Source organism: Rhinoraja longicauda, chromosome 44 (genome assembly GCF_053455715.1).
Source record: "Rhinoraja longicauda isolate Sanriku21f chromosome 44, sRhiLon1.1, whole genome shotgun sequence".
Taxonomy (NCBI): Eukaryota; Metazoa; Chordata; class Chondrichthyes; order Rajiformes; family Arhynchobatidae; genus Rhinoraja; species Rhinoraja longicauda.
The window spans coordinates 4,301,836-4,321,920 of NC_135996.1; the positions used below are offsets into that span (position 1 = coordinate 4,301,836).

General features: G+C 51.8%; 1 protein-coding gene across 1 annotated transcript in view; it reads left to right on the plus strand.

Moving 5' to 3' along the window:
• Nucleotides 1–743: 743 nt before the first annotated feature.
• The window catches only part of LOC144612379 (zinc finger and BTB domain-containing protein 7B-like), a 132,599-nt gene continuing 113,257 nt past the window's right edge, over nucleotides 744–20,085 (plus strand). The window contains exon 1 of the mRNA XM_078431965.1: nucleotides 744–887. The gene's annotated coding sequence lies outside the window, so the exon portion shown is untranslated. The remainder of the gene's footprint in view (nucleotides 888–20,085) is intronic.

Below are 20,085 nucleotides of genomic sequence, written 5' to 3' on the forward strand. Positions count from 1 at the left end.
AGGCGGGTCTACGAGATGGACGGGTCCGTGGACCAATTGGACGGGGGAGGTGACTGGACTAAGGTCAAGACGGGGTTTTGGTCACTCGACCAATCGGACCAGGAGGCGGGTCTAGTGCGGCTCCACGTCGTCCAATGGGGATGGATTGGGAGGCGTGCCTAGGATGACGATATTGACGCGTCTGCGGACCAATAGGACTTGAAGGCGGGTCTAGGAGCGTAGATTGACGTGTCTGTAGACCAATCATTCGGGAGGCGGGTATAGGAGCGTAGATTGACGCGTCTGTAGACCATTCACGCAGGAGGCTGTCTAGGAGCGTAGATTGACGTGTCTGTCGACCAATCATGCAGGAGGCGCGGCTAGATGCGTGGATGGACGCGTCTGTGGCCGAATCATTCAGGAGGCGGATCTAGGAGCGTAGATTGACGCGTCTGTGGACAAATCATGCAGGAGGCGGGTCTAGGAGGCGTGTCTGTGGACCAATCGACATAGATTGACGCCTCGGTGGACCAATTACGCGGGAGGCGGGTCTAGTGGCCGTAGAGTGACGCGTCTGTGGACCAATGCGGTTGGGGGGGGCGAGGTCCCGCCCACCGAGGGGCGGGAGGCGTGTGCTGGGTGTCCGCGGGCCGGACCGGGGCCGGGCCGCAGGCGGGGCCATTGCGTGAAGTATTTCCACCATCCTCCCTCTCTCTCTCTCTCTCTCTCTCTGTGCGCGCCGGAGCAGAGGGAGCGAAGGGGGGAAGAGTTAGCGAGGAACACGCTTCACATGAAGACTCCTCTCTCCCCCCCCCGTCAGCTGTCATCGTCAGTTAAATTTTAAAAATTAATTACCTCAGGGCCGACTCTCTCTGCCGCCGGCCGGCCGGTCGATCGACTGACAACAGGTAAGGTTCGGCCATTGGAGCTGGAGTTGTGTTTATTTGAAGGCTGTCTTGTGTGTGTGTGGGGGGGGGGGGTTGTTTCCGTGACGGAGAGGTTGGCGGTGCTGGGATGGGGTTCCTGCCCGGACACCGCCCGGGAGGTTTGGCGGCTTGACAACAGGTGAGGGGGAGGGGAAAGGGGAGGTGACCCCGCCCCTCACCAATACGGACACGCCCCTCACCTACATGGACACGCCCCTTTAAGCCACATGACCGCGCCCCCTAATCTGCGTGGACACGCCCTTTTTTAATCTGCACGGACACACCCCCTCATCTACATGGATACGCCCCTCACCTACATGGACACGCCCCTTTCATCTCCAAGGACACGCCCCTTTCATATGTGCAGACACGCCCCTGTCATCTGCACGGACACGCCCCTTTCATCTGCGCGGACACGCCCCTATCATGGACATGGACACGCCCTTCTCATCTATATGGACATGGACACGCCCTTCTCATCTATATGGACATGGACATGCCCCTCTCATCTATCTAGATGACATGCCCCTCTCATCTACATGGACACGCTCCTCTCATCTATGTAGATGACACGCCCATCTGCACGGACACGCTCCTCTCATCTATATGGACACGCCCCTCTCATCTAAACGGTCCATGGACACACCCCTCTCATCTACACGGACACACCTCCTCTCATCTACACGGACTTGCCCCTCTCATCTACATGGACACGCCCCTCTCATCTACATGGACACGCCCCTGTCATCTACATGGCCATGCCCCTCTCATCCACACGGTCCATGGACACGCCCCACTCATCTACACAGACATGCCCCTCTCATCTACATGGACACGCCCCTCTCATCTACATGGACACGCCCCTCTTATCTACATTGTCATGGACACATCCCTCTCATCTACATGGACATGACCCTCATCTATATTGACACTCCCCTCGTCTACATGGGCACACCCACCATCTACACGGACACGCCCCTCTCATCTACATGGCCATGCCCCTCTCATCCACATGGTCCATGGACACGCCCCTCTCATCTACATGGACACGCCCCTCTCATCTACACGGACACGCCGCTCTCATCTGCACAGACACGCCCCCCTCGTCTACAGGGACACGCCCCTCTCATCCATACGGCCCATGGACACGCCCCTCTCATCTACACGGATATGTACACGCCCTTCTCATCTACATGGACATGCCCCTCTCATCTACATGGACACACCCCTCATCTATATGGACACGCCTCTCATCTATATGGACACTCCCCTTGTCTGCATGAACACGCCCCTCTCGTCTGTACTAACAATGGGCACGCCCCTCTCATTTACACGGACATGTCCCTCTCCTCTACATGGTTACTCCCCTTTCATCTACATGGACACGCCCCTCATCTATATGGACACTCCCCTCGTCTACATGGGCACCCCCCTCATCTACATGGACACACCCCCTGATCTACATGGACATGCCCCCTCTCATCTACATGGACACGCCCCCTCTCATCTACATGGACACGCCCCCTCTCATCTACATGGGCATGCCCCCTATCATCTATATGGACACGCCCCTTATCTATATGGACACACCCCTCATCTATATGGACACTCCCCTCATTTCCATGGACACCCTCCCTCCCTCATCTGTGGAATTCTCTGCCTCAGAAGGCAGTGGAGGCCAATTCTCTGAATGCTAGATAGAGCTCTTAAGGTTAGCGGAGTCAGGGGGTATGGGGAGAAGGCAGGAACGGGGTACTGATTGAGAATGATCAGCCATGATCACATTGAATGGCGGTGCTGGCTCAAAGGGCCAAATGCCCTCCTCCTGCATCTATTGTCTATCTACATGGACATACCCCCTCTCATCTACATGAACATGCCCCCTCTCATCTGCATGGACGCACCCCCTCATCTGCATGGACACACCCTTATCTACATGGGCACCCCCTGATCTATGTGGACATGCCCCTCATCTACATGAACATGCCCCTCATCTACATGAACATTTCCCTCATCTACATGAGCACGCCCCTGATCTACATGACCACACCCCCTTGTCTACATGAACAACCCTCATCTACATGGACACGACCCTAACCGGACCCACCCATGATCATCACCCAACCTCCGCACCTTGCCGCCCTCTCAACCCCGCCCCTATACCTTCTGGCCCTGTTCCTTCTGGCACCCATGTTACGTCCCTCACCTCCATGCTGGTACCGTCCCTCATCTCCACGCTGGTACCGCCCCCTTGCCTCCACCCTGGTTCCACCCCCTTGCCTCCACGCTGGTACCACCCCTTCGCCTCCACGGTGGTACTACCCCCTTGCCTCCACACTGGTACCACCCCTTCGCCTCCACGGTGTTGCCACCCCTCCCCTCCACCATGGTACCACACCTCGCCTCCACCATGGTACAACACCTCGCCTCCACCTTGTTACCGCCCCTCACTTCCACCCTGGTACCTAAGTACAATGAGATTATTTTTTTGCATACGGTTCAGAGACAATCCTACTATACCTTGGGCACAATCACATAATCCCGTGCAAGAGTGTTGGACGTAGACCACACGGGTCAGTAGACAAGACTCGCCACATTTCAGGCACCATCTTGTACCCTCCAAGTCCAAAATTCTTTTAAAGTGTTTGAGCCTAAACTGCCATAAAGTGACTACGGGTGGTCCTCAGCTTATGATGGGGTAACCTTCCAATATCGCAAGTCGAAATGCATTTAATACACCTGATCACGTGGCCGGAAGCTATCTGCGGGTCGCTGCCTTTGCCCAGCGTTTGCACGTTGTAAAGTCGAGATGTTATAAGTCGAAGCATCGTTAGTCGGGGAACATTTGTAGTTTATAACAAGGCAATGAGGTTTGGGAGCAGGAAATGGATTTGTAGGTGTCGTTTTGTGTCAGGACCCTTCTTCAGACTAGACTGATCAGTCTGAAGAAGGATCCCGACCTGAATCCCTATCAACGTTCCCCAGAGATGCTGCCTGAGCCGTTGAGTTACTCTTGCAATTTGTGTCCTTATTTTGCAAACCAGCATCTGCAGTTCCTTGTTTTGACCTAGTCTGACCTTCTAGATGGATTCCCCTGCTCTGTTGTGCGGAGGAGAAGAGGAACTGTGTCCTGGGCCATTATTAACCGAACTAACAGAGCCAAAACCCTATAAATGTTCTCCGGAGATGCTGCCTGACCAGCTGGGTAACTCTAGCACTTTGTGTCCTTTTGTGTAAACCAGCATCTGCAGTTCTTTGATGCTGCCTAACCTGCTGAGTTACTCCAGCACGTTGTGTGTTTTTGTGTAAACCAGCATCTGCAGTTCTTTGATGCTGCCTAACCTGCTGAGTTACTCCAGCACTTTGTGTCCTTTTGTGTAAACCAGCATCTGCAGTTCTTTGATGCTGCCTAACCTGCTGAGTTACTCCAGCACTTTGTGTGTTTTTGTGTAAACTAGCATCTGCAGTTCTTTGATGCTGCCTAACCTGCTGAGTTACTCCAGCACTTTGTGTCATTTTGTGTAAACCAGCATCTGCAGTTCCTTGAGGTAATTCTTTAGACTTTAGAGACACAGCACAGAAACAGGCCCTTCGGCCCACTGAGTCCGTGGCAACCAGCAATCACCCCACACACTAGCACCATCCTACACACGAGGGACGATTTACAATTTTACTGAAGCCAATTAACCTACAAATTGCACTTCTTTGGAATTTGGGAGGCAACCGGAGCACCCGGAGAAACCCCACATGGTCACAGGGAGAACGTACAAACCCCGTGCGGACAGCACCCATAGTCAGGATTGAACCTGGGTCTCCTGCACTGTGAGGCAGCGACTCTACCGCTGCGCCACTGTGCTGCCCCAATTCCTCGTTTCTACAGTAGGGCTTAGCACGCAAGCTTGTGGTTAAGGGCATGGGGCTCCAGTATACAGGAGAAGCATGTGGCGGAGTAACATTGCGCCGAGGGTAGTGTGGGGTTAGGATAAACTCAATTGCCCCCTAGTGTGTTGGGAGCGGATGAGAAAGTGGTATAACATAGAACTAGTGTGCACGGACGACCGCAGGTCGGTGTGGACTCGGTGGGCCGAAGGGCCTGTTTCCATGCTGCATTTTTCAGTCAATCAAATTGAAAATATGAAATGCAAAAAACCTTGGTGCTGTTTGTTCTTTCAACTCCCCTGCTGAGTCAACGACAGAGGGCTGCCAATCGCTGGTCGGCACGGACGCGGTGGGCCGAAGGCTTAGTTTCCGCACTGTATCTCTGAAGTCTAATCAAAAAGACGCGATTGTTTGCAGGTAAATTGTGCGTAGGGAGTGGATGAGAAAGTGGGATAACATAGAACTAATGTGAACAGATAATCAAAGGTTGGCATGGACTCTGTGGGTCATATAAAAATACAAATGTTTCAGCCTGAAGAATGGTCTCGACCGAAACGTCACCCATCCCTTCTCTCCCGAGATGCTGCCTGACCCGCTGAGTTACTCCAGCATTTTGCGTCTGCCTTCGATGTAAACTAGCATCTGCAATTTTTTTTTCCCCACAGATGTTTTCCATGTTGTATCTTTACCGTACTTTGCAGTTTTAAAAGGGCGGCACGGTGGCGCAGCGGTAGAGTTGCTGCCTTTCCAGCGAATGCAGCGCCGGAGACTCAGGTTCGATCCTGACTATGGGCGCCGTCTGTACGGAGTTTGTACGTTCTCCCCGTGACCTGCGTGGGTTTTCTCCGAGATCTTCGGTTTCCTCCCACACTCCAAAGACGTACAGGTTTATAGGTTAATTGGCTGGGCAAATGTAAAAAAATAAAAATTATCCCTAGTGGGTGTAGGATAGTGTTAATGTGCGGGGATTGCTGGGCGGCGCGGACCCGGTGGGCCGAAGGGCCTGTTTGTGCGCTGTATCTCTAAATCTAAAAAATCTAAAAACTGCAAAGAATGTGGAAATTTACGAGGATGTTGTCAGGACGAGGGTCTGAGCTATAGGGAGAGGTTGGGCAAGCTAGGACTTTATTTCCTTGGAGTGCAGGAGGCCGAGGGGTGATGTTGTAGAGGTATATAAAGTCATGAGGGGAATAGATGGGGTGAATGCACAGAATCTTCTACCCAGAGTAGGGGAATCAAGATGGAGGTGATGCGGGCAAGCTTGCGATCCTTCGTAGAGTCCAGGTAGGCAAGGAACCGTTTATTGAATGCGTGAAGCTGTTGAAGAATGAAGTAAAATTAGGGTCTAGGTGGGCAGGTTTGTGATCCTTATTACAATCAAGAACCAAGAGCACAAAAACATAGGTTTAAGGTGAGAGAGGCAAGATTTGATAGGGACCTGGGTCCCATCTTAGGTTTAGATTTAGAAGTACAGTGCGGAAACAGGCCCTTCAGCCCACTGAGTTTGTGCCAACCAGCGATTATCCCTGTACATTCCTTAGGGCGGCCACGGTGGCGCAGCGGTAGAGTTGCCGCCTTACAGCGATTGCAGCGCCGGAGACCCACGTTTGATCTCGACTGCGGGTGCTGTCTGTATGGAGTTTGTACTTTCTCCCCGTGACCTGCGTGGGTTAGACAATAGGTGCAGGAGTAGGCCGTTCGGCCCTTCGAGCCAGCACCGCCATTCAATGTGATCATGACTGATCATTCTCAATCAGTACACTGTTCCTGCCTTCTCCCCATACCCCCTGACTCCGCTATCCTTAAGAGCTCTATCTAGCTCTCTCTTGAATGCATTCAGAGAATTGGCCTCCACTGCCTTCTGAGGCAGAGAATTCCACAGATTCACAACTCTTTGACTGAAAAAGTTTTTCATCATCTCCGTTCTAAATGGCCTACCCCTTATTCTTAAACTGTGGCCCCTGGTTCTGGACTCCCCCAACGTTGGGAACATGTTTCCTGCCTCTAACGTGTCCAACCCCTTAATAATCTTATACGTTTTGATAAGATCCCCTCTCATCCTTCTAAATTCCAGTGTATACAAGCCTAGTCGCTCCAGTCTTTCAACATATGACAGTCCCGCCTTTCCGGGAATTAACCTAGTAAACCTACGCTGCACGCCCTCAATAGCAAGAATATACTTCCTCAAATTTGGAAACCAAAACTGCACACAGTACTCCAGGTGCGGTCTCTCTAGGTGCCTGTACAACTGCAAAAGGACCTCTTTGCTCCTATACTCAACTCCTCTTGTTTTCTCCGAGATCTTCGGTTTCCTCCCACACTTCAAAAGACGTGCCACCGGTTTGTAGGTTAATTGGCTTGGTAAATGTAAAAATTGTCCCTAGTGGGATCGCTGGTCGGCGCGGACCTGGTGGGCCGAAAGGGCCTGTTTCCGCACTGTATCTCTAAACTAAACTGACCTGCTGAGTTACTCCAGCATTTTGTGAATAAATACCTTCGATTTGTACCAGCATCTGCAGTTATTTTCTTATACTACATCAGCACTATCCTACACTAGGGCGGCACGGTGGCGCAGCGGTAAAGTTGCTGCCTTACAGCGACTCAGGTTCGGTCCTGACTATGGGCGCCGTCTGTACGGAGTTTGCACGTTCTCCCCGTGACCTGCGTGGGTTTTCTCCCAGATCTTCGGCTTCCTCCCACGCTCCAAAGACGTACAGGTATGTAGGTTAATTGGCTGGGCAAATGTAAATTAAAAAATTGTCCCTAGTGTGTGTAGGATAGTGTTAGTGTGCGGGGATCGCTGGGCGGCGCGGACCCGGTGGGCCGAAGGGCCTGTTTCCGCGCTGTGTCTCTAAATCTAAAATCTAAATCTACACACCAGGGCCAATTTTTTTTTTTTACCGAAGCTAATTAAACTACGAACCTGTACTTTTTTGGAGTGTGGATGGAAACCAGAGCACCAGGTGAAAACCCACCTGGTCAGAGGAAGAATGCGCAAACTCCGTACAGACAGTAACCGTAGTCAGGATCAACCCTGGTCTCCGGCGCTGTAAGGCAGCAACTCTGCCGCTGTGCCACCATGCCACCCACAAAGGGCACTGAGAGGCAGCGTTTTTACACAGAGGGTGGTGGCTACATGGAATGAGACACCAAAGGAGGTAGCTGAGGCAGGTACAATAACAACTTTTTAAAAGTCACTTAGATAGGAAACGTTTAGTGTGTGTGTGTAGTTTAAATTGTGGATTGTCACCTTGTGGTGGTGGAGAAGCTTGTGTGGTCCTGAGATCCTGAAGGCGATGCCGTCTGGAGCCACGCTCCTGGTAGGGTCACCCATGGCGGTAAGGTCGAGGGGGAGGTCCCTGACAAAGAGCAATCCGACCAAGACCTCAACAGTGGAACAGGCGGAGGGAGGATGATGGCTGACTTTAGTGGAGCGTCACGACGGCTGGGAAGGCGGATGGATGAAGGCTGCAGCAGAGAAGGGTCCCCGGTCGTCTTGGACTCCACGCCACTGGATCCTGACCCAGATCTGTCAAGGACCGTGTGGTGGCTGTCTGTGCACCAGTCTCCCCACGTCGAACAAAGTCACGCACAGGCGTCCGACCCTACGGAGAGGACTCACGCTCGCTTCCAGTGACCGCCGGTGATGATGATGATGATGAGTTTGAATGCTCTCCCTGTGACTGCGTGGGTTTCCTCCGGGGGCTCCGGTCTCCACCCACGTCCTGCAGGGTGGAACGGCGGCAGAGTTGGTGCGACGAAGCGACGGAGATCCTGCATTCGGCATGGACATTGGGCCAAAGAGCCTGTTTCCCGGCTGCGTGACGATGTGGAAGATTTGAGAGCCGGCTACATTGACATTATTTTGTCGGACCTACTGCTGCCGTGACTCTCTCTTTCTCTCTCTCTCTCTCTCTTTTTCTCACTTTTTCTCTCTTTCTCTCTCTTTCTCTCTCTCTTTCTTTCTCTCCTTCCTCTCTCTTCCTCTCTTTCTCTCTCTTTCTCTCTCGCTCCCTCTCTCTCTTTCTCTCTCGCTCCCTCTTTCCCTCCCTCTTTCTCTCCCTCTTTCTCTCCCTCTTTCTCTCCCTCTTTCTCTCCCTCTTTCTCTCCCTCTTTATCTCCCTCTTTCTCTCTGTCTCTCTCTCTCTCTCTCTCTCTCTCTATCTATCTCCGAGTTGCAAGGACGTCAGAAGCGGCAGATTGGCGTCGGATTACCACACACTAATCCAGTTTCGGCTTTGCGCATTTATTCCGGGGCCAGGTGAGAGCGGCGGGATTCCTCGGCAGCGGAAGAAATAAACTCCCCACACGCGTGAAATGAAGCGTTGCGGAAATGTTCCGACCCTCGGTGTTTGACCCCCGTTAGCTCGGACGATGCCTCGATCTACAGAAACCAGGTCCGCAGAGTTTTGTACCGCAGCTGAACTCTGAGGGTGGATTACTGCCAGTAATCCGCAGCCAAGGGCTTAAACTGGCCGGTAAGGGTATGGAATTTTTTTTGTGTGCGTGCAAGGTGCTTCTTTTGACGATTAGTTTAGCGATCCCTGTTAATGTTCGCATTTTAACAGTATTCTTTAGACTTTAGAGACTTACAGCGCAGAGAACATGGAGAGCTGACTTTTCTGGTCAGGACCGACTTCAGTGATTAGTTTTGCATAATTTAATAGGAATCCTAGGGGGTAACTTTTCCACACAGAGGGTGGTGGGTGTATGGAACGAGCTGCCAGAGGAGGTAGTTGAGGCTGGGACTATCCCATCGTTTAAGAAACAGTTGAACAGGTACATGGATGAGACAGGTTTGGAGGGTTATGGACCAAGGGCAGGCAGGTGGGACTCGGGTAGCTGGGACATTGTTGGCCGGTGTGGGTGAGTTGGGCCGAAGGGCCTGTTTCCACGCTGTATCAATCTATGACTCTGATATTCGGCCCACCAAGTCCTCGTCGACCAGCGATCCCTCTGTACACGAGCACTATCCTCGCCTCTAGGGACAATTTCCAATTTTTGTTTAACCAAAGCCAATTAAGTTACAAACCTGCACGTCTTTGGAGAGTGGGAGGAGTCCGAAGCACCCGGAGAAAACCCATGTTGTGTGTTGTCCCAGCCAGATGCCAACACTGGGCAGCACAGTGGCAAAAAGGAACAAAACTGCGTTTATAAAAATAAAAGACACAGAGTGCTGGAGTGGCTCTGTAGGTCAGGCAGCATCTCTGGAGAACATGGATAGGTGATGGTTTTAATCGGGAGGTGCAGTCTCACTTGTGTTGTGGTCTCTACACTTTCATCCGCTGGATCGAACACCATCATGGAAAAAAGTCCCTCGTCTGTGTGATGGCAAGGATTAACAGATGCTGGTTTACTCCGGCGCTGCATTCGCTGTAAGGCAGCAACTCTACAGCTGCGCCACCGTGCCGCCCTCCTCTCCCCACCTCTCCTCTCCCCACCTCCCCTCTCCCCACCTACCCTCTCCCCCCTCCCCTCTCCCCCCTCCCCTCTCCCCCCCTTCCCCCCCCACCCCCTCCCCCTCTTCCCCCTCCCCTATTCCCCCTCCCCTCTTCCCCCTCCCACTCTTCCCCCCTTCCCCTCTTCCCCTTCCCCTCTTCCCCCTCCCCTCTTTCCCCTTCCCCCTCCCCTCTTCCCCCTCCCATCTCCCCCCTCCCCTCTTCCCCCTCCCCTCTTCCCCCTCCCCTCTTCCCCCTCCCCCCTTCCCCCTCCCCTCTTCCCCCTCCCCTCTTCCCCCTCTCCCCACCTCCCCTCTCCCAACCTCCCCACCTCCCCTTCTCTCCCCCTCCCCCCTTCCCCCTCCCCTCTTCCCCCTCCCTTCTTCCCACTCCCCTCTTCCCCTCCCCTCTTCCCCCTCCCCTTTTCCCCCTCCCCTCTTCCCCCTCCCCTCTTTTCCCTCTCCCCACCTTCCAACCTCCCCACCTCCCCTTCTCTCCCCCTCCCCTCTTTCCCCTCCCCCCTTCCCCCTCCTCTCTTCCCCCTCCCTTCTTCCCACTCCCCTCTTCCCCCTCCCCTCTTCCCCCTCCCCTTTTCCCCCTCCCCTCTTCCCCCTCCCCTCTTCCCCCTCCCCTCTCCCCACCCCCCCCTCTCCCCATCCCCCTCTTCCCCCTCCCCTCTTCCCCCTTCCCCCTCCCTCCATCCCCCTTAACCTCCCTCCACCACCCTCCCTCCCTAGGAGATAGATTTAAACTTTAAAACGTGAATTACTTAAAAAATATCACACCGATTTCAATGAAACTTTGTCCATTAGCACCAAAGGGACGACGGTGAATAAGGTGGGCCTAAAATTGTCGCGCTATCGTGTACCGTTTTGGCCGTAGTTCAGGAACAAACAAACAAACAAACGAGAGCTTTAGTATATAGATGGGCCAACCGTGGGACTAGTGTAGCTGGGGTGTGTTGGTCAATGTGGCTGAAGGGCCTGTCTCCACGCTGTGTGACTTTGATGTTGCTGCAGGTGAAGTGTTGATCCACTGCTCTGGCTGCTGAGCCTGGATGTTGGTGGGTTTGTTGTACGTTTCCAACTGTGTTCCCTTGCCACCTTGCACCTGTGGCTGTGGATCTTGTTTACTGATTGTTTACTGCCACACAGTTGAAGTTGGGAACAGTGGAGCTATAAGGATAGTGAGCAGGGTCTGAAGAAGGGTCCCAGCCTGCCAATTATCCACGCTCTCCAGAGATGTTGCCTGACCCGCTGAGTTACTCCAGCACCTTGTGTCCTCTTGTGTAAACCAGCATCTGCAATTCCTTGTGCAGGAAAGAACTGCAGATGCTGGTTTAAATCGAAGATAGACACAAAATGCTGGAGTAACCCAGCGGGACAGGCAGCATCTGAAGTTTGAAGAAGGGTCTCGATCCGAAACATCACCCATTCCTACTCTCCAGAGATGCTGCCTGCCCCAATGTGTTCCTCCAGCATTTTGTGTGTGTAACTGCAATTCCTTGTTTCTACCAAGCTATAAGGGTGGCATTAGGGACGGCACAGTGGCGCAGCGGTAGAGTTGCTGCCTTACAGCGCTTGCAGCGCCGGAGACCCGGGTTCGATCCCGACTACGGGTTCTATCTGTACGGAGTTTATACGTTCTCCCGGTGACCTGCATGGGTTTTCTCCAAGGTCTTCGGTGCCCTCCCTCATTCCAAAGACGCACAGGTTCGTAGGTTAATTGGCTTGGTGTAAGTGTAAATTGTCCCTAGTGTGTGTAGGATAGTGCTAGAGTGCGGGGATCGCTGGTCGGCGCGGACCCGGTGGGCCGAAGGGCCTGTTTCCGCTCTGTATCTCTAAACTTAACTAAACTAAATAAGGATGTGCGGCTGGAAGGTAAATCTTTCATAGAAACATAGAAAATAGGAGCAGGACGTGGCTATTTGGCCCTTCGAGCCAGCACCGCCATTCATTGTGATCATGGCTGATCATCCACAATCAGTAACCCGTGCCTGCCTTCTCCCCATATCCCTTGATTCCGCTAGCCCCGAGAGCTCTATATATTTTTCCATATAGGATTAAGAGATTTGTAATTCCTTCTGTCTTCTTCCTTGATTGATTGACTGAAAGAAGCTGCATTGAAACAGGCCCTTTGGCCCACGGTGTCCATGCTGACCATCAATCACCCTTTCACACGAGTTCCACGTTGTCCCACTCTTGTACCTGCTCTTTGCAGTGTCGAGCGTACTCACAGTGTTTGGTTTAGGAAAATAACTGCAGATGCTGGTACAAATCGAAGGTATTTATTTCACAAAATGCTGGAGTAACTCAGCAGGTCAGGCAGCATCTCAGGAGAGAAGGAATGGGTGACGTTTTGGGTCGAGACCCTTCTTCAGACTGAAACATAGAAACATAGAAAATAGGTGCAGGAGTAGGCCATTCGGCCCTTTGAGCCTGCACCGCCATTCAATATGATCATGGCTGATCATCCAACTCAGTATCCCCGTACCTGCCTTCTGTCCATACCCCCTGATCCCTTTAGCCACACGGGCCACATCTAACTCCCTCTTAAATATAGCCAATGAACTGGCCTCAACTACCTTCTGTGGCAGAGAATTCCACAGATTCACCACTCTCTGTGTGAAAAAAAACGTTCTCATCTCGGTCCTAAAAGACTTCCCCTTATCCTTAAACTGTGACCCCTTGTTCTGGGTCTCGACCCGAAGAAGGGTCTCGACCCGAAACGTCACCCATTCCTCTCCTTAGATGCTGCCTGACCTGCTGAGTTACTCCGGCATTTTATGAAATAAATGCCTTCACAGTGTTCAGTTCATACACATTCATGCTTTGGGCGTCTGCCGAAAATGCAAGGCAGAGGGTGGACAGTGCACATTCTCTCCTATCCCTGAGGAAGGATTTAGGGGCGGCATATACGCGCAGCGGATAGTGCTGTTGCCTCGCTGCGCCAGAGACCTGGTTTGACCTAGGGTTGCCAACTTCCTCACTCCCAAATAAGGGACAAAAGGTGACATCACCGCCCTGCGCCCCACGTGACCTCACCGAGCCAGCGGCCACGTGCTCCCGCTCCACCAATGGCGGCCGCCCGGGCCTGGAGGCGGGTTGCTACGCAACCTCCGTTAGGCGGCCCCCGGGCCGACAGTGTCCGCACCTGCACTGTCTGGAAGGTAGACAATAGACAATAGACAATAGGTGCCGGAGGAGGCCATTCGGCCCTTCGAGCCAGCACCGCCATTCAACGTGATCATGGCTGATCATTCTCAATCAGTACCCCATTCCTGCCTTCTCCCCATACCCCCTGACTCCGCTATCATTAAGAGCTCTATCTAACTCTCTCTTGAATGCATTCAGAGAATTGGCCTCCACTACCTTCTGAGGCAGAGAATTCCACAGATTCACAACTCTCTGACTGAAAAAGTTTTTCCTCATCTCAGTTCTAAATGGCCTACCCCTTATTCTTAAACTGTGGCCCCTTGTTCTGGACTCCCCCAACATTGGGAACATGTTTCCTGCCTCTAACGTGTCCAGCCCCTTAATAATCTTATACGTTTCGATAAGATCTCCTCTCATCCTTCTAAATTCCAGTGTATACAAGCCTAGTCGCTCCAGTCTTTCAACATTCTTAGGCACAGATTTTAACCAGCATCTGTAGTTTCTTTCCTACTACACTGACCGGACCTACACGGTCTGGGCCTACCTACACTGTCTGGGCCTACAGCGCCCCCCCGGGCCTAATACGGGACAAGGGCGGTCCCGTACGGGACGAGCCAATTTAGCCCAAAACACGGGATGTCCCAGTTAATACGGGACAGTTGGCAGCCCTAGTCCTGACCCAAAAGTGTCTGGCAGTGAGTGAGTTGCATTGTTTCCCGGTTCTATCTCCATAGATGCTGCCCGACCTTCTGAGCATTCGCAGCAGTGCCTGATTTTTATTTGATCTTGTTTTAATGTTGTAGTCTAAGTTCCGGAGATGCTCTGGTGGTGCAGTGCAGGGCTTTCAGTAATGCACTGCGTGGATCAATCTGGTGCCACAGAAACTATAGCAACAATAGGCCATTCAGCCCATCTAGTCTACTCTGCCATTCAATCAGTGGAACTAATTGTAGAGTTTCGAAGAGATCCCCCTCCCCTCCCCCCACTCACCATCAACAACACCACAGTCACATCTGTGGAGTCATTTAAGTTTCTTGGAACCATCATCTCCAGGGACCTTAAATGGGGGGCCACCATCGACTCCACAGTCAAAAAGGCCCAACAGAGGATGTACTTCCTGCGGCAACTGAAGAAACACAATCTGCCACAGGCAATGATGGTCCGATTCTATACTGCTATCATTGAGTCCGTCCTCACCTTCTCCATCATGGTCTGGTTTGGCTCAGCCACCAAGCACGGCATCCGGAAGCTGCCACGGATCGTTCGTACAGCTGAGAAGGTTGTTGGCCGCAACCTTCCCCCCCCATTGACGAACTGTACACTGCAAGGGTGAGGAAGCGAGCGGGCAAGATCATCTCTGACCCCTCTCACCCTGGCCACAAACTCTTCGAAGCACTTCCCTCTGGAAGGCGACTCCGGACTGTCAAAGCAGGCACAGCCGGACATAAAAACACCTTTTTTCCCCACGAGTGATAGTTCTACTCAATAACCAAAGTCTGTAGTCTCTTTTTTGCTCTGGTTTATTTTCACCCACATGTTTAGACCGTAATGGTGTATCCTTATTGTTTTGACGTGGTTATGCTTTATTCTTAAATGTTAACTGTATGTTTGTGTCGTCATTTGTGAGCGGAGCACCAAGGCACATTCCTTGTATATGCACATACTTGGCCAATAAACTTATTCATTCATTCATTCATTCAATCATAGCAAATCTATCTCTCCCTCCCAACCACATTCTCCTGCCTTCTCCCCATGATCCCCGACACCCGTACTAATCAAGAATCTCAGCCTTAAAAATACCCACTGACTTGTGGCCTCCACAGCCGTCTGTGGCAATGCATTCCACAGATTCACCACCCTCTGACTAAAGAAATTCCTCCATCTCCTTTCTAAAGGTGCGTCCTTTAATTCTGAGGCTGTGCCCTCTGGTCCTAGACTCTCCCACTAGTGGCAACATCCTCTCCACATCCACTCTATCCAGGCCGCTCACTGTTCTGTACGTTTCAACTAGGTCCCCCCTCATCCTTCTGAACTCCAGCGAGTACAGGCCCAGTGCCCACAAACGGCCATCGTACGTTAACCCAATCTTCCGCGGGATCGTTCTGGTAAACCTCCTCGGGACCCTCTCTAACCCTCCTCCGATACGGGGCCCGGAACTGCTCACACCGAGCGCACATGAGCAGCTGCCAGAAGTGGGCCTTAAATAATTAATACCAGTAACCAAGGAGCCAGTGCCGATGTGTCAGAATACCGAGCTCCTGAAAGTAAAGTGAATCTCCAAAAATCCAGCACCATTGGGAATTTGGTGCCAAACGACAGATTCTCCAGACCATATTGGCATTCAACGCATTTTTTATTCTATTTTAAAAAAACGCATGCTGCACAACAGTGAAATTATGTACAGAAATAAAGTACTGTGACATGGTGGCTCAGCGGTAGAGTTGTTGCCTCACAGTGCCAGAGTCCAGGGTTCGATCCCGACTATGGGGGCTGCCTGTATGGAGTTTGTACGTTCTCCCCGTGACCTGCATGGGTATCTCCCGGGTGCTCTGGTTTCCTCCCACACTCCAAGGGTATACAGGTTTGTGAATTAATTGGCTTTGGTAAAATTGTCAATTGTCCCTAGTGTGATGGATATGTTAGTTAGATTCCTGCAATTCTCCTCCCCTCCCCGATCCATTCCCATTTCATCATCATTTCACGAACCAGGCATTTTACTCAAAAAATAACTCAAAGTACCCGAGTAATTCAGCAGGTGAGAGCAACGCTTCATAAACTAGACATTTTACTCAAAATAAAACCCCCTCAAAATGCTGTAGTAACTCAACGGGTCAAATCAGTACTTCATAAACAAGACGTGTGTAGGAAAGAACTGCAGATGCTGGTTTAAATCGAAGGTAGACACAAAAAGCTGGAGTGACTCAGCGGGTTGGGCAGCATCTCAGGAGAGAAGGAATGGGTGATGTTTCGGGTCGAGACCCCTCTTCAGTGTACGGGGTGATTGCTGTTCGGTGCGGGCTCGGTGGGCCGAATGGCCTGTTTCAGCGCTGTATCTCCAAAATCTAAAGTAAAGTCTAAAGTTGACTTGATGGGCCGAATGGCCTAGTTCTGCTCCTATGACGTATGAACTTATGAACTATGTGTCCCTGTTTTGAGAATGATAAATATGTAAGTCAAGGTTTTTTTTTTGAAGACACACAAAGAGGTGGTGTGGATCTCTGAGACTCGGTGCCAGTCATGTGTCCCAGAGCAGACAAAATGTGTAGCAAGGAACTGCAGATGCTGGTGGAACCGAGGATAGACACAAAATGCTGGAGTAACTCAGTCTGAGTCAGAAGAAGGGTCTCGACCTGAAACGTCACCCATTCCTTCAATCCAGAGATGCTGCCTGACCCGCTGAGTTACTCCAGCATTTTGTGTCAATGTCTCCCAGAGCATTGGTGGACACAAAATGCTGGAGTAACTCAGACAATAGACAATAGGCCATTCAGCCCTTCGAGCCAGCACCACCATTCAATGTGATCATGGCTGATCATTCTCAATCAGTACCCCGTTCCTGCCTTCTCCCTACACCCCCTGACTCCGCTATCCTTAAGAGCTCTATCTAGCTCTCTCTTGAATGCATTCAAGAGAGAGCTAGATAGCGGGTCAGGCAGCATCTCTGGAGAGAAGGAATGGGTGGCGTTTCGGGTCGACACCCTTCTTCAGACTGATGTCAGGGGAGGGGGCAGGACAAAGATAGGGAGACTAGTGGGAGAACTGGGAAGGGGGAGGGGATAGAGAGAGAGGGGAAAGCAGGGACTATCTGAAGTTAGAGAAGTCAATGTTCATACCGCTGGGGTGTAAGCTGCCCAAGCGAAATATGAGATGCTGTTCCTCCAATTTGCGCTGAGCCTCACTCTGACAATGGAGGAGGCCCAGGACAGAAAGGTCAGACTGGGAGTGGGAGGGGGGAGTTGAAGTGCTGAGCCACCGGGAGATCAGGTTGGTTAAGGCGGACTGAGTGAAGGTGTTGAGCGAAACGATCGCCGAGCCTGCGTTTGGTCTCGCCGATGTAGAGACTTTGACACCTGGAACAGCGGATACAGTAGATGAGGTTGGAGGAGGTGCAGGTGAACCTCTGCCTCACCTGGAAAGACTGTTTGGGTCCTTGGATGGCGTTGAGGGGGGAGGTAAAGGGACAGGTGTTGCATCTCCTGCGGTTGCAGGGGAAAGTACCTGGGGAGGGGGTGGTTTGGGTGGGAAGGGATGAGTGGACCAGGGAGTTACGGAGGAAAAGGTCTCTGCGGAACGCAGAAAGGGGTGGAGAAGGGAAGGCTGTGGATTCTCCCAGAGCATTGCTCAGTGATCAGAAAGTCCGACCAAGTTACCCGACTCTCCCCTGCAGCACAACTTTCCTCTCCCATCCACCACTTAAAAAAAGATAGTTCTAGTTCCTAATTTCACCAGCACCTGTGTGACCATGTCGAGCGTAAAATGACCGCTGCTTTTGCCCGAATCAAAAGAAAGACTTGGACTTTTCCAGCCCCTTTCACTTCCTGTTCAGGCTGTGGGTAATGTCGTCTGTGCAGACCACGTTACCCCACACAGCAACGTTCAGAGAATCTGTGGCATAGAAGGTTCAATATTGCACTGGAGCTAATTCCCCAGTCCGGTTTATTGTCACGTGTACCAGGAGACGGTGATTGCTGCCTGAAATCAGCCAGCAGAAAGACAATACATGATTACAGTCCAGCCATCCGCAGTGCACAGACACAGGATAAAGGGAATAACGTTCAGTGCAAGGTAAAATCCAATTAAAGATAGTCCGAGGGTCTCCAATGAGGTAGACGGGAGGTCAGGACCGCTCTCTAGTTGGTGAGAGGATGGTCCGGTTGCCTGATAACAGCCGGGAAGAAACTGTCCCCTGAATCTGGACGTGTGCGTTTTCACACTTCTGTACCTCTTGCCTGATGGGAGAGGGGAGGAGAGGGAGTGGCCGGGGAAAATCAAGTCCTTGATTATGCTGCTGGCCTTGCCGAGGTGTCGGTGGAGTTGATGGAAGGGATGATGGTTTGTGTGGGGGTTGGTGATGGTCTAGACACGTTAGGCTCCAACGTGGAGCTTGGACCTAACGTGTCTAGGCTTGTGATGGTCTAGGCTTCATCCACAATTCCTGAACAATTCTCTGCCTAGTTTAGTGTAGTTTAGTTTACTGTTATTACGTTTACTGAGTCCTGTCCATCGTTCTGGGAACACAAGGATCATTACATTAGAGTTTGGACGTTTTACACAGAATAAATATGTTGTTAAGCTGGCAGGCGTGCAGAGAAGATTTAGTTTATTATTGCCACGTTTGCCGAGCTACTGTGAAAAGCTTTTTTTGTTGCGTGCTATCCAGTCAGCGCTAAGACTATACATTAATCTATCTATATATTACTGAAACTGTCATCTTGTTTGTTTGTTTGTTAGTTTGTACGTACCCGAAATACAGCCAAAACGGTACATGATAGCGCAACAATTTTAGGCCCTCCCTACTCACCATCCGCCTGCGGTCTCCATTGATCAAGTTTTAAAAGCAATTAACTTAATAAACTTTAATAAATGCGCTTCCCCCCCCTTGCCGGGAGGACCGGCGCCCATCCCGGCATGCCCCGCACCTGACCTTCCCGTGGTGCAGAGGGTCAAACAAGATGGCCGCCGCCGTCGAGCTGCCGCTGCAGGAGAGGTTTGCACCCAACGGGTCCACGGCTCGCGATGGCCGTCGCGATGGCCGCCCGGGGCCGGGATGAGCGGCCCCCTCTCCCCTTTCCTATCCCCCCCTCGCCCCCGGGGAGACTCGGGTCCACGGGTCGTCAGTTGGGGGAGGGTTGCCGGGCCCGCAGGAGAGGCTTGGACCTAACATGTCCACGCCTGTCTAGTTGCAAGTGAGAGCAAAGCAGCCGGTAGTGGGTGGAATGGTGGTGCAGTAATGGAGTTGCCACCTCACAGCGTCAGGTTTGATCCTGACTATGCTGTCAGTATGGAGTTTGTACGTTCTCCCTGTAACCTTGTGGGTTTTCTCCGGGCGCTCCGGTTTCCTCCCACACTCCAAAGACATGCAGGTTTGTAGGTTAATTGGCTTCAGTAAAAAAAAACTAATTGTCCCTCGCGTGTGGGATAATGCTGATGTAGATTTTAGATGATCAGCCATGATCATCTGGAATGGCGGTGCTGGCTCGAAGGGCCGAATGGCCTCCTCCTGCACCTATTTTTCTATGTTTCTACAGGGTGATGGCTGGTCAGTGCGGACAGTGGACTGAAGGCCTATTTCCACGCTGTATTTCTAAAGTAAAGTCTATGTCCTCTGGCAGATACAAAATGCAGGAGTAACTCAGCGGGTCAGGCAGCATCTCGGGAGAGAAGGAATGGGTGACGTTTCGGGTCGAGAAGCTGTAGATCAACCCCCTAGGCGGATTGATCCATGCCTGACTTTCGTATTGATGACCTGATCTATAGTCCATGCCTGGTTTAGGTAGTGTTACCTGTATTAAATTCGTTTCACTTTGTAACCATGAGGTGTACCATCTCACTTGCTCTCTGCATTGTATTTGTAATAAAACGTTTATATAGAAGTTAAACGATTTGTGGAAATCTACACTTCTTACAGAAGCGTCACCCATTCCTTCTCTCCAGAGATGCTGCCCCACCATTTTGTGTCTGCCTTCGATTTAAACCAGCATCTGCAGT